Source organism: Haliaeetus albicilla, chromosome 1 (assembly GCF_947461875.1).
Source record: "Haliaeetus albicilla chromosome 1, bHalAlb1.1, whole genome shotgun sequence".
Taxonomy (NCBI): domain Eukaryota; kingdom Metazoa; phylum Chordata; class Aves; order Accipitriformes; family Accipitridae; genus Haliaeetus; species Haliaeetus albicilla.
Window position 1 is genome coordinate 42494763 of NC_091483.1, and position 23184 is coordinate 42517946.

Genomic DNA, 23184 nt, shown 5'->3' on the forward strand with positions numbered 1-23184 from the left:
ACAGAATACAGAAATTTCTGATTTTGGTGATTTAGGGGCTTTACTTCAAGCAGCAAATGAGCTTAAAAAAAATGCACTCAGTTTAAACAAAAATATTGGAGGCCACAGTTCATGGTTTACACTTTCTGTAACAAAATTTGCATACAGCAACCCAAAACATTTGCTCCTATTCCTATGTTAGATATTTGTAGTTACTCGTAATAGCATGAGATGCTAATAGTTCGACTTCAAATAAGAAGAGCAAAACCTCTGAATTTTATCAGTTGCGATTATTAGTAATGACAGGTCATAGTGCTTCTTGTGCTTTCTCTGATCGCTTGAGCGAAATTTGATAGCATCTTTAACACCATACTTTGAAACAATGCATACATTCAGACTTTTAGGAAAGATTATACTATAGAATTTTTACAACTAACGTGGTAATGTACACAATTGGTTATTTCAACTCTTTCTGTTCCATAGGATAAAACTTTCTGTATTTAAACTCCAGATTGCATTAACTAGCCCACAATAAAGCATCAAGCTCTGTGGGTAAATCATGCTTATTACTGATTAATTGAAGAAAATCTGGCCTTCAAAAAAGCACCATGCCAAGGAAAAAAAATCCTATTTTTATGAATGGTAGCAAACCAGTTCGAAGAAACCTGTATATCTACAACATATCTTAGGAAACACTCATTATAAAGTTGAAGTCATACAGCCAAATTCTCAAAAAGATCAAGAAATTAACAGGCAGAGAAGTCTGATTATCTTCTATTATGTATTATAACATGTAGAAAACTTAACATTGAAACTTGGGTAATCTGTTTTCAAATTTTTACTGCTACTGTAAGGTTCTATACTTAATGCACCACATGCTCTGCAGTTACTATGTACTTCTCATGTGACTGATTAAGGTTTTATCAATCTAAGCACAGTAAATCAAAACACATGTGTATCCAAATTTTTAAAAACTGTATTATAAGATGACATAATGCAAGTAATTAAGGATTGCACATGAAACAGGCTAAAGACAAGACTGTATTCCAGTTTAATTACAACTTTCTGAGGTGAATACTCAACCGCATATTAGTAAAGCTGTACACATACAGCTAGAATAAGAAAAAGACCATTTTTCTGTTTACTGAATATATAATAGAAATACTTAAACATTAATTAAAAAAAACATTCACAAACACAGCACCCTACACAGTTAATCTAATTTATGCTATAAAAATCTGATTTATATTGCTATAATCTACAGGGGTTTTGTAACCAATTTTGCCAAGACTTGCCTATGTTCTTTTAATATTCTGCTTGCCATTGGGAAATTTCTATTCATTCCATTTCATCAGTACAATGATTTCCATTTCAACAAGTGTGTAGATACAATCTTTAAAAACTCATTTATGAGTAAGCAACCTTAATTTCTTGTGTTACAGAGTTCAAGAGCAACATATATCATCTGAAAAATACCACACAATATTCTAGCATAAACACCATCAATATGCAGTACTTCCATGTTTGAGATTTCTTATCTATTACACCCACAAAGGAGATCTTAATGTGTTAGAAACTAAATGTTTTCTAAGTATACAAATTATATGTGCTCATTTCATTAAAAAACAGGATATGCAGGGTTTTTTGAATGACAAATATCAAATAGAAAACACATCTGCTCCACTTACTACTTGAAAAAATATATTTTAAAAATCAAATTAGGCCTCAAAATACAATTAGAAAAATCGTGTCAAAAAAACAGTTCTACTTCTGTTTGCTACTACTAGTTATCTCATTCACTGCTTTAGCAATGCAAGTCCACTATTGCAATCAGTAATTTACAATTACAGTAACAAATACCTGCTTATGTAAAACTGTACTACTTTTAAGATTTGAGTGTAATAATTTTTTGGTTAAAAGTTTAGCATAAAGAAAGCACTTTTCATGTATTTAATAAATGAAAAATAATTCACTTCAGCAAGCTTTCTGTAAATTACAAAAATTGAGAGATTTAATTGCATAAGCTAGAGAAATGTCTTACTTCTCTTTTAGGGCACCTGGAAGTTCCCTCATTCCAATATCTAAATGCAGCACAACATGATTTCTGACACCTCTCAATCTTAGGTACAAAGTAACTAAACAGTGGACAAAGTTTTGAGAAAAAGAAAAAAGGAAAAAAAAGAAAAAAGGGTATTATATTTATTTCACAGATCAAGAACAAAAGACTAATTCATCCTCTCTGGAAGACATTACTACAGCATCTAAAATGTTATTGCCTCTATTTTCTACTCCACTTTCCTGCTGCAGATTATTGTCCATTTGGCAAGGACAACAGGAAAAAAACCCCATGTGCTATCTCATCAGCAGGCATAGTTCATAACCTGCCGATTAGCCTAAACTGACTTTGTCAGTAACCTTCAGCAGAAGACAGGAGTGATAACAGTTTAAACTGCCACAGATAAACCTGTCAAAGATCATGATTCAGCTCACAGAGAGACTAAGTGATATGTCCAGTGTCATATATTCAACTTAAGAGCTGGAACTTAACAGTCTTAACTACAAGATAGCGTTCATTAACGTATTATTGAGGGCAGAAAATGAAGTTTCTGAATTCATCCTGTAATTTTCAGATTTTTATAAGTGCTTCTGGTCTTTCATTCTTTTCCATAATGTACAACTCCACTAAAGCCTACAAAAAGCTATAAAAACTCCACAGCTTACCTAGAATACTCTCTCTTGCAAGATACAAATTTTATCAAATTCATGCACCACCATATTTTCATATGGCTGGGCTAGGGAGCAACTCTGACCACATGAACCTGAGCTGAAAGAATACTGCTAGATTAATTCTAGAGCTGTGATAAAGTCATGTCATTCAGCAAATTCAGCTGAAGTTGATTTTTTTTCCCCAAAGTAGTACGTTTATTTTGCCTTTCTTTTCAAAAGTACAAGTCCGTCAGCAAAGAAAAAACCAAAACTGATAAATAGTAACCAAAAAAGAAGCAAAACCTTAGCTGTGAATAAACAGAACTGTTATACAACCACCATGTATCCATTGTTGGATACAGCACTAGACAAAGATTAACTTTGCTCAATATTACTCTTTTCACCTGCCCATGAAATAAAAAATGTATTTTTATTTCAATAAACAGACCAAACTATCTAATTTTGTGACATATTTCATCATTTGCTCCAAAAATAAACCACATTTATTCAATACATGTACTTGAGCTTACCACAGCAAAAAGTATACTGGAAATGGTGATTCATCTATATTTGTTTCTCAAACAGTGAAAGAACACAAGAAAAAAGCACCATATAACGATCCTGACCACAATGTGTAGCACTATAGAAGTCCCTAGATGTATGTAAAACCAAAGCATGGGGGGAAATTGCCGATATTGTAGGAAATAGAAGAGTATAGGATAGATAATGTATTAAGAGGTACCTTGTATATGTAACATTGACTGAACACATAAATACACCAATATTTATGAACGTATGACTACATTGACTACTAAATATAGGAGCATACTGAAGTGTTGCTGTGCCTCCACCTTCACACACACACAGAAGTGAAAACAACTTTCTAGTACAACCTATTATTTGTTTGAAAGGAAATAATGGGCTTCAATCATACCTCTGAAAACAACATGCTATTTTCACAGCTTGCTATACTTACTGCAATGGACAGTAAGATAAACTACTCTGATAAGAAAGTTTAGCAGAGAAGGAAAGTTAAAAACCAAACAAGTGATATGTAAAATGCATCTTGACTATGGGAGACAGTCTTCTGAATCACATTCAATCTAACTCTCTTTGTTCCATGCAAATGTACTTGTTGAGAATTACAGGCCTCATCTCCCCATCTGCTGGAAACAGGATCTAAATGGCAATCCAATTCATTAAATATATTTTATAAAGTATTTTGGTATCATAATATAACCTTTCTACTAAGGGCTCAGACTTAAATAGAGAATCCAACAGCAAGAAAAAAAAACAACAGGAAAAAATGGTGATTGTTAAAATGCAGATACAGTCTTAGGTGAAACTTATAAAAGATTATTTCTTGTCCCTCTTCCCCACAAAAAACTAGGGATACTTGCATCACCTCTTTTGTGAAGAAATATAACTTGCCATAAGTTTATCCACCAAGTGAATCGCTAATAAAAATATAAAAATTCTTTTATTTGATAATACCCTACTGTGCCTTTTCAACAGTTCTGTACAGAACATGTACAGTGAAACTAATTTTCAGTATCTTCATTTCACTTACACACTTACTGAAAACAAGAAATATTTATTTTGCCACTGCATAAATTAATACTTCCCTACTACTACTCAAGTCATGCATTTTTAAGAGCCATGTTTAGGTTATGTATTAAGATGTAACATAACCCTGAAATCTTGATGGCTCTTTCCTTATTTATGCCACTTAAGGCTACAATTTAACCTATTGTTCCAGGCTCCTTCATCTATGTATTAATTTATAAATGAGACCATTCCATTCAAGATGAAGGCAGCAGTATAAAATGGTCAATCACTGCCACGCCCCAGAATAATTTAGGGACAGGAACTACAGAATTGCTCATAGCTCGTGTCCCAGTAATTTCCAAAATAATTCCTGAGTCAGAAAGATTACTAAAAGAAGCAATTTCTACAGTAGCTTGGAATCCTAAGCTCTCTAGGCATCTGACACATCAGGTTTTCTTTTACAGGGGATTTCTCCCCCACAAAATTTGTAAGGAAGCTGAACAGTAGCATAGAACATCTTCTTTGTCAATGAATATTTAATCTCACATTATTTTATATTATCCAGTATTGATTTTTAAAATGTTTATAGTAAAACAGGCTTTAAGTCAATTTTGCATATTGAAACTAAAAATTACTGTTGAATACAAATATAGTATCTGAAAGCAAATATAAGTTATCTTAAAAAACTGAGATGGTAAGGTGACTAGAGGCGACTCTTGTTCACCCAGTCAGCATGCTGACACCTCTTTCCCTTCCACTTTCTATTTGAGTTAATCAAATAGATTGATTTTCATTTGGGAAATCCAGATTAATCAAAGTACCAGCAGGCATTCATTTAGAATTTGTTTCCCTAAAACTGTGCCTTCTAAAGTCACTGAGATGTTTTTTAAGAAGCAAAAAAGATAAAACAACCAAAGTTTTAAAAAACCAACAAAAACACTTCTCTCACTGTGAGTGAGGACCTGCTTAACATACAAGTGATTTGATAACATTTGATCTACAATACAGTACTCAGTCTACAGACGATCCTTAGCTATGGCTGTTTCATGCTTTTGTTCCTGATTTAAAATTTTATTTTTTACTACCTTATATCTATTTCAACTGTATTATATCAGAATTTTAGCATATCGCCACCAGTGGCACTTACTAAGCTCACCACATTAAGCATTAAAGCAAACTTCAATTTTACCTTCGAGAAATGAAGGAGAGAATACCATCCCTCGTGCTGATTTGGAGGCATTTGTTATCAAGTAATCCTGAATGTATAAGATCTTCTTGAATCAGAGATGCCTGTCAGCCCTGGTAGCTGCCTTACTCCCTGTTCATTTTCTGCTGACCTTTTGCAATTGAGTCAATCAATTATTATTTTTTTCTGGTGTGACCTGAACAACAGGGTGGAGGTGCCTTACAGCAATTCAGCCTGTAGGTGAGTGGATAGTGCCCACCCTCCAGAAGCAGGAGCAGAAGAGTCTACAGCTCCAGCAACTGAGAATAAAAGATCAATGTATTTTGGGAAGTACTCAAGTCACTGAAATACTGGGTAGGTTTTTTTGCTGTTGTTGTTTTAAGTGACTGCTGTATTTTGGGGGGACTTTTCTGTTTTAAAAGAAAAAAATATTTTTGAAGGAATCATCAACATAACCATTTAACTCTAGTAGAGGACTTCAGACTGTGAATACCGGTGAAATAGTCCTCTACAATTCAGAATTAGCTCCCTCAGCTCTGGAGAGGCAGGATTTCACACATGCTGCTTTTCAGTGCTGCCTATGAGTTACCTGCAGTAGGTCCCTTTTGGAATACCGGTCATTGGGAAACCTAAATCAAAGCTCAGCTATGTGATCAAAGCTGCAGTATCTAGCATCTTAACTGCCAAGTTTTTGTCAGTCTAGCAAAAGACCGTAAGAATATAAACACAATTGGGTCAGACAGCCAAATTTGATGTTGCCCACGTGACTGCAACAACAGGTTTCTGCAGAACAGTGTATGGGATAAACATCTGCCTGCTGCAAAAAACATGCCTAAAATTAGTTTCAGAAAATAGCATTTAAATTAAGATCTCTCACCAATAATTGTCATGGAAAGCACACTGAATTTCAACAGAAGCAAGTGTGGGGGGCAAGGCTTTGATTAATAAACTTTATCACTAAATCTACTACTGTTAAGTCTATACTCACAAAGATTCCACAGCTTATTAACAGTTCTTTCTCATCTCAGCAACATATTAGATTAAGAGACAGATGAACAGCTTACTTTTACTGTTAAAGTGCTAGAGGCTACATTTAGGTTTTGACAGTCACAGCAGTTTCGATATGCCTTGGTGGCACATTTCATTGCAGTGTTATCGTTACAAACTGAAAAATCCAAACACTAAAAGCACACACAGGAAAACACTGGTGGACAGGCTTAGCATTTAATGGTCTTGTCCATTCAAGGATGATTCACTTCAGAGAATCTTCCAGCACAACTTCACTTACAGTAAGAATTTCTCCTAATTTTGCCACCCTTGGTCTAAGCAACATCTAAAGCAGAGTACTGATGCAAGTTCTGGGTTCCAACCCCAGCCAAGAACAGCCTGGGTCATACACTGGTAATAACCTTGGCAGCACACTCCTCTGCTTCTATCACTGCCAATACTAATGAAACAAAACTAAGACGCAAGAGGTTTCTTAGAAACTTGGTGTTAATGCTGCGTGGCTGAACTATCCGTAATGCTTGTACTAATTATTCCTGAGTAGATTAGACCAGAGAGTGCCAAGCAAGCCCAGCAGCCTTTTCTGTGCACAGTCTGCAGGGTGACCAAATTCAAAATTATATTAAATGATTGACACCAACATAAATTGCAACAAAGCTACAAGTTTAAGAATCATTATAGCTATGTTAAGACAATCACTAAAAAAAAACTCAAGCAATAGATAAAAGTAACTTACATAAATAAAAAAATAAGCAAGCGATACATAAAAAGTAGTTTTATTTTAAAAAGGCAAACAGTAAAATACACCCATAAAAATCCAAGTTTTGTGTTTTATGTGAAATATTGCACAGAGTAAATAAAGAACGTGGAAAGAGAACAAAGGGATGATTTCTACACAGCAGCAGTTCAGCTTCCTAGTGCCAACATTTTATGTAGCACATTACAGTCACTTTTATACCCTCATCTGCATGCATCAAGTAGAACAGTTAGTCTTCATCTAGAGCCATAATATAAGTACATACTTGTACTTCTCAATAATAATGTATTTGTACAGCCTCAGTTGTTCTCTCTCCTTGGAGGTAGAAGATTGTGGTTCTATTTTGCTTTTTTAGAAAAGGAAACAAAGGAACATTACACTGCTCAGTGATTCTTTTTAAATACAGATTCACTACAGAGGCTTTTAAACACTTTGTGCTGTAACATAAAGCACACAAAATCTAATCATTTTTTCTACCACCTAGAAAGAACATACCTGAAACTCATTTCTTATTAAGAGAAGAACACTGAATTGGTAAAAGTGAAAGTCTAGATACAATGTGCAAGGTCATCTGAAAAACTGAAGTCAACATATATCTCAATGCAATTTGCTGGTTATTATTTTTAAGGGAATAACATTACACTGATATTACTATTTTTGTTATTTTTCCTTCAAATTCAATAGCAGACATATAAATCCCACAAGATCATAAAGATATAGCTAACCTGAAATGTAATATTCAAGGTTATATATGCTATTAAAGCTGTCTTTTTAAAAGTGATTTAACTTCTGAAAAAAACTTAATTTATGCTTTGATAAATATTAGTCTCTTTCACAACAATAATGCTCCAACATCTGAAAGTTTATCCCAAGAGATACTATTTTCTCATTAAATACAGAAGTCAGAAATGAAGTATTTTCTCCTAAATTAATCTCATCTTTACATTACAGAGGAAAATGAGAAAAGAAATATCACAGCTAAGCCAACACAAACAACAAATGTTATGTTCCCCATCTGATAGTCAAAAAAATAGAGGAAAACCACACTTCAAGCCATACTTAATTTTGTGCTTTCTAGACAAAATATACAGTTGGAATTATTTTATCTCATCAAATCATTCATTGGGGACACAAACAAGGAGATTAAGAAAAAAAGAAAAAGGTGCTATTTCCATAAAAAGTGTCATTAGTACCTGCAACACATGATCCAATGTGTCATGAGACCCAACCACCAAACCACATATGCCTTGGCAGGGATTCCCCTTAACCTCTATTACAGCACTGAAAGGGACAGCAAAACAATTCTCTGGCCCAATGACCCAAGGACTCACCTGGGATGTGGGCAGTTGGATTTTAATCCTTTTTCCAGTGGATATTTTATTTCCACAGAGCAGAACAACTCTGATTTTAGAAAGGGGGCCAAAAGTCTACATGATCAAGCCACTACGATCACCAGTACCAATCTTCACAGTATGTTAAATACTGAAGCAAAGGCTGAATTCCCTTAATTAAGGTGAATCACTAAAGGCAGATTTAATGCATACTGGCAAAATGACAAAACCGAAGAAACACAGGACTTCTGTATCCAATGCTGTTTTTCCAGTGTCTTTTGAAAATGTTGTGTGCAAAGACAAACAAAAACCATAGAGATAAAATAAAGTATTTGTTAGCCCTTGATCTTAATGGCTAGCCAACATTCATAGGGCCTTGCTGGCTTACCTCCATTAGAAAGACAAAATGATAATTCAAAATAGTATTTACCAAGAACATTCATAAAATCATGATTCTCTAAAAAATAACATGACCAAGAAACAGCACCCACATACTTTGCAATTTTTAGTGCTACCAGCAAGTCCTGTCCTCTCTGTTGCCTTGATGGTTCATGCACAGCTCTGGTTCCTTTTTTCCTTCTAACTCTCTCTCAGAAAATCCATTTTTCTTCAGGCACTAACGAATGACCCAGCTCTGGTATTTATGGTCAGTTTTATCAGTCCTCATACAGTAGTCTCCCCTGTTCCAGATTTATTATGCTGATGAGCACCTTTAGCAGCAGCTTCTATCACTTCAGCTACCACACGAACAGTAAGACCAGTGTCCCTCTAATGAAGGATAACTACTGCACTTACTGATTTTTGCCAGATCTGTTTTCATGGAAGCCATTAACACTCTTCTGTATTCCAACAGAATATTTTCCAATGTATATTTTAATAGCAAAGTTCAAAACTGCAATTTTATTTCTATAGCTACAAGACCTTGAAAAGTATAAACACAGTGAGTGTTTATGTAAGACCACTTTGGACAGATTTCTTCCATTAAACTTAATATGCTGAATAGAAGAAAGAAATCTGCAAAAAGTATTCTTTTTTCAGAACACAGCACAAATCAAATGCTATTTCATCCACTGAGTACCGCTACTAAGACATACAGATTTATTTATCCTAATAAAAATCAACTACCTTCTCTGAAAACAAAGCACAGTTTGGCATCTAATGGTATGTTCAGCCTAGACTTCAGTAATTGGAGTCCGCACCCCAAACCAGAGCTCTGCGGTGCTGACAAAGCCCTGCCATTTGATTTCTGTTTGGTGCTGAGTTTGGTGTGCCTTTGTACAAAGCAAGGGGTTTTCCCATAGGTCAGAAAGCCACACTCTACCAAAAGTTTCACTGACTCTACCTCTTTCCCCAAAATGAAACACACAGAAAGAGTGTGAATCTGAGTTTTTAAACACATTCATGCATTCAAACCTAGAAAATCAGTGCATAACTTGATTTCGGCTTATCTAGAATCTTACAAATTCTTACTAATGTTCTAGGTTTGAGCACCAGAGGTATCTGACTTCCCAAGAATTAGATGCTGTTCCTAGGAAGATGTGGGGTCCTAACCTTACATTGTAAATAGCAGTTAGAAGAGAGCGTGCCATGATTTCCTAAACGAGTCTGCAGCCAACATCCAGATCTGAGAGTGAGGTGATCTGTTTAAGCATGAAGAGGATCTCTCCAATATCATAAGGTACCTTACACAAACAAAACTTAAGAATTCCTAGAGGCAACTATTGAACATTTGCTTGAAACACATGATTTGGAATACTCTGCTTTCCATTTACTATAGGCAAGACTAACCAAGCCCAGCCACCAAATATGGTGTGGTTACTGCATACTGGGCTACAAGATTTTTCGAGCTGTAAGACATGTCTAATTACAACGACCAAGTCAGAGCTTCTGTTTGATTCAGATAAACTACCTTGAACTTCAATCTTGCTATGGGCGACTGGGCTTCAATCTGACTATATCTAAGTGAAGCTGCACTGAAATCCCCTTGTAAGCAGATAAAAAATTTCACACACATGGATTTCTTCTGAGGACTGTGCCTCTGAATATTATAAATCCATACCCTTCCATTACTGCAAGGACAAAATTGGATCCAAAATAATTTTATTCCTTCTTTTTTAACCATTTCTGATCTTAACTCTTTATTTGTGAACTGAGCAGTACACTCCAGACAAAAATACACACCCACTTATTTGACAACCACAGCCTGCAAAAACCAACAAACAAGGGCATGAACTTCATCAGCCAATCTATTCATTAACTCTCGTAACTCCCATCAACATAAAAAAATAAGGAATCATGTGGTAAGGATGCCATGTTACATAAAATTTTACTCAGGAGAATATTTTTAAAATGGCATCCAAGTTTGCATGTAAAATTCTGTAATTGCTGCAGGAAAAAAGGGCACAAACACTTCCTGACAGTTGTGCTGTTTTAACTCATACCCCTTTTTTTTCTTGGATTCCTTTAGTGCCAACTCAGAAAATTTGAAACAAGAGTATTACACTAAAAAAAAGTCTCCCTATCAATCAGCAGGTAGTCAATTATGAATATTTCCTATTTAAATGCATTGGAAGTAGTATTTAATATTTTATTATTTTTAAAGAAATAAAGCCACAGAACCTTTGTATGGAGTATATAGAATAACCAGTTCCTCTTCTATGCCATTTAAAATAAATGTTGACCTCTTTTACGCTGTTCCTTTTAAATGTAGGGAGCTGGTAAAATAACAAATAGGGAAGCATAAATGACATCAGCTCCCTGTTGCAAGCAACAAAATTCTGAATTGAATATATGAAGAAGTATGATTTCCTGAGTAAAGAGCATATACCCACAACAGGAGCTGAAGTTAGAAATAAGCTTTCATTGACCCTTATGTTTCTTTCTGGGTTTGGAGGTTTCAGTATGAGAAGATAAACATTTCTGAAAATTGTAAACTGCTTTGGGAATCTGTTTCCAGAAACAGTCCACTAGCTATTCTATTTCTCCACTGAAAAAACAATTCTACTTATTAGTGAAAGATAAACACAAATCTCCCTCACTGAACAAAAATAATGTATTTTGAAAACATAATTCTAGAAAGATAGTTCTCCTTTTAACCATATTACAGAAAGGTGAGCTGCTCCATGGACTGAAAACATACTGAAAATATTCTGTTATTTTGCTTGGAGAAGAACCTGCCCCACAAAATTAATTCTTCTTATCTATCATGACTAAATTCAAAAGAATAGTATGTGAGATCGTAGCCATGGTCTGTAATGCCAGTAGGATGTTTACATCCTTATTTTCAGCTATTACTAACTGAAGGACTACACAAAAGATTGAGGAAACATAGAAGCAAGGTGAAAGAAAATGCTACCAAATCAGGATAGTCACAAATGCTCTTTTTTTTTTCTTCTTCCTTCTTTGAGAGTCTTTTCCAATTTCTAAGCAATTCCTAGGATACTAGCCCACCTTTTCCTATATTCTTTCTGAGTTCATTGAACAGAAGATTTAAATCTGTAGCTTTATTGGTTCTATAAGAACTATGAGAACAGTTTATTAGTAATAAAATTGACATTTTTAGAATCCTGTGAAGAATCTCAAAGTGCTTGAGAGATATGCCAGAAACAATCCTCACAGTCCTGAACAGGAAGTTCTTCAGCCATTTTGGAACTGAAATATTCTAAATGTCACATAGTACATGACACACTATTTCAAAATAAACAATGAAAAATAAAATATACAGTATATTAAAATTAAAATGCACACACACTGGAGGAGAATAGATGGCACGTGAGTCAACACACTTAATTCTTGTTCTCACCTCTTGTCCGGCCAACTCCTCCATATCAAATTTTCTATTTTGATGCTCTCCAAAGCCTTCCTTAAACAACACACTAACTCTTCAACTTGTTCCTCCACCACCTCCTCCTCACCAGGTCTCTAACTCAGTTCTAGTGAGCAGAGAGTCATTTGCTCGATCCGATTTCCTCCTCCATCATTTTTATCCAATCTGTCTGTTGCTATGTTCCAAATCTACTACTACAGTTTGTTTTCTTTCAACATAACCCACTATCCCTCCACTACACTTACTGCTTGACCTTTCGCGTCTTTATCACCCATCAGTATTGAGGTTTCCCTGCTTTTCAGTCATCTCCTCCCAGAAGCCTTCTCCCATCCTTTCAACTAGATGAGTGATTGTTTTCACGCCTCATACTCGCTGTGTGCTCGGCTCTTCTGCCGCCCTCTCCAAACGCAAGGTCACCCTTAGCATCTCCTGGACGCGGCTTGGACCCCACATCCACTTCCTCTGCTTGTACTCTGGTGCTGCGTGAACATGTCTGGCAGGGATCCTCACATTAGGCTCAATTCTTCCACTATAAACTTTTCTTTTTCCTTCCTCCAGCTCCACTACCCCAGGAGCTCTGCTCAGGAGATGGACACAGCTTCAGTTCAATAGGGCTAAAAGGGCCAAAACTGAACAGAAGTAACATGCAGACTGCAGTGGTGGCCAATACAACATTATCTGCATTAATGTTTTTTTAAATTCTGGTCCAGAGACTACTGATCACCTGAAAGATTTTTAAAGATAGCTTGTGAAACAACCACAAAGATGCTTTCAATCTGCATATGCATAATGGCAGGGAAACAGTTATTTTTATTTACCTCATTCTATATTTAAGATTTAACCTTATTTTCTTGGGCTATAAACCAGGCACTAATGCATTAAAAAAAGAAAATATCCTTTATTCCTCCCCATCCCCGCCACCAACTAAACAAAGTAACAGTCCTTTCAACTTTTTCCTCAAACTGTAGATACTGTGGTAGTGTGTCTTATACTCAATGGAAGTTTAGATCAGCATTTCTCAACCTTTCAAAACTCAGTGTAGATATCAACACTTATTTGTGGAAGACCTATATATCTTCTGAAAGATTATCCATTCATCTACTTATTGACTATCCCTGCCCTGCTTAGACCAAAGATCTAAGAGGATTACAGAACTTGGTGGCAAGGCTGAAGGCTTGTTAACTTAATAAGGCTGTGGATTTAAAACTGTGTTAAATTAAACAGGTTTTGAAAATGGCTTAACTCTGCCAGTGTGGATAAGATTTAAGAGTCTCCTCGCAGATCTGTATCTAGCTCATGAAAAAGAAGACCATGTGAGATAGTAGGGCACTGGCATACACGAACAAGTGAAGGTCCACAGACATTCATTTTTCTTTTAGCAAGCTCTCAGCTTCAGAATAAAAGCTTCATCTTCACTCAGAGGCACATTACCACAGCACACTGAATTCATCTTTACTGGATTTGTTTAAAATAAGCTTCTAGAACAGCTATGCCCTATATATGCCAACTCAGATCGTCATCTGATTATCTTTGAATACTTTTCATCTTAACACTTTTTAATCAGTCAGAAGTGCCTCATTCTTCCCCAATTTTTGTATATAAATAAAATGCAGACTATAACCTAAAGAATTAAGATAGCATGGTAATAATCGAAGAGACTTGCTTCAAATTATTCAGTATTGATCCTCTCACTCCTCTGTGCAAGTAAGACTACATTCCCTTTCTTGAGTTCAGCAGCTTGAACATCTGGTAGGAGTGACTACTTTTGTCTTTAACCAGAGCTTTTCAAAAGCTTGTCTTGTAAAATTGTAGTTCACACAAGATAAAACAGTGCTTCAGTTCTTTAAAAAGCTTTTAATGTACATGTATATTTTGAAAGTTTAGGTGCTGAGAAGAGGAAGTCAAGAGAGGTAATATGCATATCCTTCCTTTATAAAAAGGAGAGCAGAGTTACCTCACGTTACTGCAACTCTGATGCCATGAAACAAAATCAGTTTTATTAACAAGGGAACACTAAAGACTGAGGAGTGCTTCAGGTTATGAAGTCCAACAGGACACTCTCTGATGCCTGGCTTATCTTCTGTGCAGCACTTCTTCACTTCAGAGAGGAAGAAAATGATATCTGTATCAATTTTTAAGCAACACTGAAATGCTTACCTTTGATCAAAATGCATTTATGATTAATATCATACTTCCCAGCTAGAAACCGTAAAATTATACTTTGCACATTTACAGAAAATAGAAACAGTCTATATTCAGCTCTGAAGAATCATGCCAACTTGAAAGATAGAAAGAACAGTTAAGCACTAGACCTGACCTTTTAGTTCAATTTAAAACAAACAAACAAAAAACCCCACAAATTTACACCATATTTTAAAAATTATATGCAGAAGGCTGAGCATATCAGCACCATTTCAAATAAAATTACTGTGCGAGAGAGACAGCGCACATACATGTGCACAAGAGACTCTTGTTCTCATTTTTAGATCAGACACATTCTTGCAGGTTCTATTTTTTTTTTATACTTGAGCGTTTAAGTGCTTATACTATAGGTGATGGGGTGGGGAATTAATCAAGGGCCAAATAAGATAGGAACAAAGACCTACACAAGAAATTAAATTACTTAAAATTCTGAAGTGTTCATACTCTTACGCTACAAAAAGTTAACTTTGGATAACAAATCACACGCTTGAGTGCCACAAGTGTCAAATGAGCGTCACAGTCCTAAGCTTCTAAGGGTACAAGGATAAATGATTTCCGTGGTGGATTGCTCATATGTGCCACAGTTAATTTTCATGTACCTAGGAGGCTCAGATTCTGAGACACTTTGGCAACAGTGTCTGTAAATGAAATGTGAACAATTAAGTTTGACTTCTGTGTTTCATTTTCCCCTCAACTGGAGAATCCAAACCTGTATGTTTCCAGGAAACATTGAATGACATTTTAAAGGTATGCATATAAGCATCACATGTCAAATAATTCCAAATACTGGACTCGGTTTCTCTCTTTGGAGTGATTGTCCTTATCTCCAGAGCATCTTCCTGAGTCCCAACAATTTCCTGACTTTAAGAGCATGCAGAAGAGAAAACAGACTTAACTGTTTGCCTCTGTGCTGACCAAGACAAGCTAGGGGCTTTGTGCCCAAACTGCATGGCAGCCCTGGCAATATCTATGGGACAAGAAGATATGAAAGCAGTTATTCAGACGCTCTCAGTGCAGCAAGGCTCTAACTAGGACTAGCCCCGCTGTTTAGTCTGACAATCAGAGGACAGTGCTGCCATCTGCCCCTCTATACTCAGGAAAGATAAGTGCAGAAAAGAGCACTTGGATGGGCAATTCTCCCACCTCAGGGCTGCTCACTTCCTAAAACTAATACAGCTCACCTCAAAGCAGCCATCCTTCATCCAAAAAACCCTGCTCTCTGAAAAGATTCTGACTTGGTGATGTGAAAAGAAATGTGAAGAAACTGAGCTAGTGCACCTGACCCAAGAATTCACTGCTTATTTTCTGAGATGAGCTTTTCTGTCTACTAACAAAGAGGCACTTGACAGGAATTGAGACATAACAGATGCACACTTTACCTTCATGCACAAAGTAACAAGGTGTATATATGAACAGGGCTGACCAGGTGATATTTCATCTTTAATTACTGAGACGCATTCTTGCCCACACTAGGATGTGCAATGATTTAAAGAAAAAAAAAAAAAAAAGGAAACTCTTACACCAAAGAAGGCTAAGCAATACCGTAATATTAACCTACACTTTATGCTCTTAATTCATTTAGCAGATTTAGTCATAAATACCACAAGAGTGTCTGTAGTCCAGATACTTCAACAGAACATTTTCTTTCTTATTGTTTACTTTATGTTTCCTATGTTTGACACAGTCAAGGACAAATTGGACACAAGAGGGAAGAAAAATATATGTTTTCTTTTTCTTGGAAGTACTACACTAAGATCAGAAGCGAGAGAACGTTTGAATAAAGGACAGTGATGGAGCCAAAGAAAAGACTAAGGAAGGTGCGAAGCATATCACAAGGAGAAGGCCAAACGCACTGCAAGGGGAAGTCCACCAAAAGAAAGACAAACAATTGAACATAACAAGTTTCCAGTTTTATTATCACAGCTGCAGTTTCAGGCTTGCTGTTTTCCACAGCTCCTATCTATGCACTAAACACAGGGGTAAGAAGAGGAAGTATCATGTGAAAAAACATTTCACTCAGGTAAAGGAGAGGAGAGGAGATCTGATCCCATCCCAATCAGCCCCTTCAGCTCTTCCTACCGTAAAGGATGTCTATTAAGCCACCAAACAAGAGGTACTCCTTGCAGAAAGCCAGACACTATACATACAGAAACACAGCAATAGCACTACTGACTGACTTTTCTAACCAGACCCATAAAATTGCTTTACATAGGTAGTCCAGGGTATCTGATTTCTGTGGTAATAAGACAAAAATTCAAAGATTTTAATTCTCTTAAAAACAAACAAACAAAAAACCCCAACCTGCTCCCCTTCACAAGCCCATTAAAAGTAAGGGATTTAGACTTCCTTTTTCTGCAGAAGTTTAAATTTTCTGAACAATCAAAGCTTTTTGAGTAGAGCGGTAACCTGTAACTCACTGGCCAAAATAAAGTGGAGAAAAAAAGACACCATTTTATTTCAGGTAGGTGGTTTTAAACAAAACTACAGAAATGGAGGAATATTACTTTGGAAAGTGAAGGGAAATAAAGACAGCCCCCCTCTTTCACCTGAAAACAAAGCAATCGTACAACAGTATCTTCCACTAATACACAAAAAAAAGTGTTTCAGAAACAAAATAAAAAGGGATTTAAGTACCACACTTAAATAATGTAGATTTGTTTTTTAGTTTATAAATCAACTACTTCAAAACCTAATTATTTTCTAAATAAAGGGATTATACTAGTTTTGCAGCTATTTTATCAAGCAGATCAATGTTAGCTGGCAGGTTAAAGATTGCTATCATGATTCAAAGTATGGAATTAAATATTTCTGTACTACCAACAGCATTCACATTAGATATTCTCTTTTTATTCTTTTCAAAACACACTCAAATCTACACACCAATGTGCCAGTCAGATGCAGATCACTTACTCTAGCTGAAGAACGGAACACCAGCTTCCGCAGATTTTTTTTCAGTGTCTGGCTTTTCCTCACTGAGGTACTTATGTGATTCCCTATTAAACATCCAAACAAAACGAAGTCCTTTTAACAATGTAACACCAGGCACTGGACCATCTTTGGTACAGGAAATGGATTATGAACAGCTCTCCAGTAATGTGGAAGTCAATGATTTAAAGAGTGAACAGCAGTATCTACTGACCTCAACTGAGACTGTAGACCCATTGTAAAACACCCTATAGATACATCCAAAATAAAAAGTCAATCTCTGCCCTAGAGTGTATACAGTTTAAATAGCGAGTCAAACAAAGGAAGTACTATCAGTCATATCTGCAGATGGGAAACAGAGGCACAAAGAGCTTTGAATGACTCTCTGCAAGGTTATAAAGGATGTCTGTGGCAGAGCCAAGAACTGAGCCCGGAAGCTCTCAATCCTAGCCCCTTTGGATACGGAGACAATTCTTCCTTTTGCTTATCCTCCATCTCTTTACTTAATTAGTTATCTCTGAGAGGAAACATATTAACAACATGAGAGACAGTCTATTTTCCTTTCATATTTATAATCTCCGTTACATTTTCTGTAGCTTGACATAGCATACAGAAGTGTTACAGAGAAGTAATTAAAATTGTACAAGCAATTGTAAATGTAAAAGCACAATCTGGTATTTCAGAAAGCATTAGAGGAAACAAAAGCACACATACATGATTTAGAGAGACCTCCCAAAATGTTTTCCAATGATCACTCTGGAATATGAATAGCCACCTATCTCCACGTTCACTAATTAAGGTATTTCACATGTCAAAATTGCACCTCTACACTCCTTACATTTTTATACGATGGAATACATGCAGGAATGCATAATTAAAACTACACAGACAACAATAAGATACGGTTTTGTTTCTTTTTTTTTTTTTAATAGGAGGGAAAGCAGATTTTGTACAAATTTGTACACAGACATCAAAAATGAGGTATCATCACGTAATGATTCTCCAGCCTACCATCACAAATACCAATCATAAAACTAACTGCATTAGCCACTGTTTCTTCCATATCTCTACAACCGCTTTTTCCCCCACAGTGGCATACTTTACAATCTGATCTACTATCACAACATGAGCCTCTTCTAAGGGTACCTGACCACCAGGTGTTTACTGACATGACATTTCTGTGTACTGTTTTATTCTGATAACTCTTGTTCAGAGACAATTTAAACATCTGTTCCAATCTACACCTGCTGCCATTCTTGGCAATCCCCAAATTTATTGTCAATCCTGTAATAAAGTTACTGATATATGAATGCAGATTTTCAGTCCCGTTGTTGTTTTCTAATCTAGGAAGTTTCCCTTGACAACTAAGTTCTGCCAGGATCTCAGCAGGCCAACAAGTGCCATGGCTACAACAGTAGCACTTGTTTCAGCTCCTGTCAGGTTTTTGAATCCTCCTAAGTAGTCAAACTGTGCAAACTGCCACCCTGAGCTCTGTTCTCCAGGGTGGTTAGGATAAAAGAAAACCGACTGCTAGCATCCTGCATTGAGTCCAACAGAGAAGCTTGACCTGCTTAAGTCCTCACAGACGAGTAGGTGGCCCGTCATCCCTACTGTCCCAAGTTCTGTGCTGAGTTGAAACACCACAGCAGGGGGGGAAAGAACCTGGCTCCATTTATTTTCCTTTTTGGCATTAAAGCTGCTTCAGCAGTTCCCAGACAAGCCTAGTAGATCCCAAATGACCACTGCTGCACCAGTATGGATGTGGGAATTTAAAATTTTACTGTTGCTTTCCTGTGATACACAAGCATGAGAATGGATCTGTGGGTTTCCACTACAATGCAACACAGCTGAGCATTAGCAGAAACTCACAGACCCACCTCCAGTTTGAGGGTTTTTCTTTCCTCTTCAGTTTAAAAGAATTTATCACAAACATCTCAGATGTTGGCGGTTCTCAATAAAAACCCCCAAAGTTTCAGGAATGCACAGAGCAAGAATTTATTGATGCAGCTAGAAGGCCCCCTTTAAACACCTAAATGAGCATCTTCTCATAGCCTTTAACGTTCCTTTACCCTCTCATTTCAAGAGGACTTCAGCACAAGTGATATCAATAGAGGTCTCTATCCACTTTCCAGAATAAAAACAAGAAAAAAGGGAAAAGCTTTAGGACTTACGCATTGTCTGCACTGTAACATTTCTTGATAACATGTCCCACTGACATACAGTATAATACACTCAAATTACACCATCAGTACTTAGCATAAGCATCAACTCTATTAGGCATGGCCAACTTTTGTGCTACTCATGCTTTTCTTTTGAAAAGGGAGATCATCTGAATCCTTTGCTTATCTCTTCCTGCCTACACGTGGTCCAGAGAACAGCTGAAAACATAATTAAAAAATATTTTCAACAGTGATGAGATTTCAGACTATCTAGGCAACTCCACTCTAGGTTCTGCTGAGAAGACAGCCCTAACTTCAGAAACTTGGACTATAAAGAAACTAAGAGGAGAATTGGTATGTCTTAGGCGCTTACAAATTCAAGGGAAAAGTTAAATGTGTATCACCTTAAGTCTATCCTCTAGTAGAGAAATCAAAACAGCTCTCCAACATCTATCAACTTAAGCACACAGCTACATTTAAGACTCCTGCAGTAAGCACATCCTTGTAAAACTACTATAAGAAACTTAAGACAATACCTGTTTGACATATTTTGTGAAAATGACAAGATGAATAACATGAGCATAAGTTTGAAAGTAAGTACCCTACAATTTTCATATGCTCTTTTGAAGCAAACAAGGCTCATGTGATCATGCAGTGCCTCAATAGCCCTCAGTAACTTGCTCCTGCTGACCAGTCCCAAGCAGATTTGACAGCAGGCTGCAGTTTGTAAAGCTCTTCCAAGCTGTCAACCTAGCTGAAGGTTTTCACTTCAAAACAAAACCAAAAACGCAAAACCCAACAAAACAGAAAAGCATTAAATTAGCATCCATACCAGAGAGGAAGCTGCAGCATGAACATAACTACTATTTGTTCTCCCAGGCAAGCTGGCTGCTTAGAACAGAAGAGCTGGGCAGCCAGCAAACAGTTTCCATCAGGTACAGCAGTATGCTGCCTTTGTCCAACTGGTACCCGCGGAAAGGCACAGAAGGCTTTATGCGTCAAATAGCAGGGAATAGAAAGAGGTTAAGAACTTGCAGGGAGAAATTGCAGCTGTTACAGCAGTGAAATATTACAGAGGTTACAGAAAGAAACAGGGTTATTGCAGTGGGGGAGATACAAGGCACAAGATTTGTTAATCCCCACCACCCACCCAGCTTCATTAGTTTTAAGACTCAAGGAACCATTTGTTTGTTTATTGCCATGTGTCACCACATACATACAGAGAATGCAATATACATAGTACTGTGCAATAACAAGGCTGGCAGCTCCATAGTCATTGATACAGTTCAGGAAATCATGCTGCAGTACATGCTGTATTAACCTTTTCTGAAAATTATGGCATGCTCTGAAAGGGCATTTATGAGCTTAGTATTACTTCAGGGTATAAGCAGAATGTTTATGACTTGACAGCCTTCATCTACGTTCACTTCATTTAACATAACAGCAACTTTCATTTACTAGCTCCCCTTCAGCAAAATTAGTTCAGGAAATCTGACTCTGCCACTCATCTAGAAACAGATTTTTCTCTCTAATTCCCAGAGAGGAACTGTATTTGCTACCATCTTTATGTTACAGTTAGCAAAACTAAATCGGGCATTTGCTTCAACCCTGTCCATTAAATTGGCATTTTGCTTTCTGGACTTTTTAAACAAACAAACAAAAACAAACAAACAAAATCCCACTTTTCATACAGAAAAAGGAAAAGTTCTTATTATCTTCCCCTTCTTATCCCTCAGAGTCGGCTCAGGTTCTTAATAGTACTGCCTTCCTAGTAAAAAAGGCTCTGGACAAAGTGGACCAAAGATGAGAAGATGACCTTTCCCTGTCTCCCAAAGGAAAGAAGACACAAGAACGCCTGTGAAACACCAGAAACAAAGATGTATTCAGACTTACTGTAAAATGTTGAAATCTATCACTAATATACACTGAGTATCAGTTAATTGCATGAGGAATGCACATGGTCACAATTTTAATGGCACACAGTACAGCATAACTAATAAACTGAAGCAACATTCCACATGTTATCACTTTCTACTCTGCACAACATCTGGAAATGCAAATGTTGCACAACAGGGTATTATAGAACATTTTAAAAAGAGAGAATACTCCATATTCAAGTTTTTTTTTCTAATAGGGCTTTAAGAAACTCTGAAGCACGGTCATTCACATATGCAGTACACTGCTGCAACGGAAGCCTTTTTGGAGGAGAAGCAGTCTCTGAAAATACACATTTATTTACAAAGGTTGACAAGGAAATATGTAAACAAGTTATATGGGTATTTTGCTTTGGTTTAAGTTGAAAAGCTTTTGCAAATGCAAGGTATCATGGTAAACACCTTAAGGTTCTGTAGACCACCAGACTGGTTTTGATACTGCTGAAGCTTCTTAGCAGTATTTTTTTTTTTTAAGGTCTACCTTCTGAAAGAAAAAAAAACAACAAACAAAACCAAAACAAACCACAACACATCATCTTCTCTCCTCCCTTACCAATTAATCTATATACAGAACAAAACTAATTAACAGGAAGTGGCATGATAATTATTATTTTTATATTCTAAAGTAAAGAACCTAATGGGAGTCTCTACCAAGCAGAGAAAAGAATACAATCTAATGGAAGAACACCTGTGTTTTAAATCCCCTTGCAATCTTAAAAGGTATATCTAGGATGTTTTAGATAGATTCCAATCACATAAGTACAGCTGAGGACAAATCAGTGTAAGGCTTCCTTCATCAGGTAAGGAAAATAAATCATTCAGCTATACTTTAAAATAAAGACTAGTCCTGCCAAATACACATTTAAGCCCTCTCCTTGGATCTCCTTGAGACATTTCTTAAAAATAAAATAGACTTCACGACAAGGAAACCACCTAAACCATTCAGAAACTCCACTTCAAACACAGGAACTCTGAATATGGAAGCATCACAAAGCGGGCAGCAAGCCCTTTCAGAGAAGCTGTTCTGCCTTGTCATTAGAAAAAACAGAGCAAGGTCAGTCATCTCATAAAACTATATTTCCCGATACAGGCTCTAGAATAGATAGTCGTAAATAAGACTACTGAGTCTTGATTATAAAGGTATGACAGAGTCTACGAGTTGCATAGATCCTGGGAAGGAACAGGAGTACAGGCAATGTCTTCCCATCACAGTACACATATTTTCCGCATCACTTAGAAAAAATACTTTGAGGAAAAACTAATTAAAGAAGGGGTGAGGACTGACAGTACAAATAACTTATCAGACCACAGTAATTCAAAGATTTCTTTTTAAAGGAAGAGAAGTAAAAATGTAGCTCCTTAGAAGCCAAAGGCAAAACCTTTATTGACTTCAACAAGAACATAACTTCCCTGCTCATGTTTAACATTCATTGTATCTAACTCAAAGGAAATTTACTGATAGCCGGAATCATTACAGAAAGCGCAAGAGCCAAAATAAAATCTCTAATCTTGCAGTTGACAAATCAAGAACAATTTCAAGTGCTCTTCACAAGATGTTTATCCTTAACAATTACTTAAGCTTTCCACATAAATTATCTTGTTCTTCCTTTTTAATACGACAGTTAA

General features: G+C 36.4%; 1 protein-coding gene across 2 annotated transcripts in view; it reads right to left on the reverse strand.

Annotated features, from left to right (window-relative positions):
* SH3RF1 (SH3 domain containing ring finger 1) overlaps positions 1-23184 on the reverse strand; it is a 90406-nt gene that overhangs the window by 64797 nt on the left and 2425 nt on the right. The window lies entirely within an intron of this gene.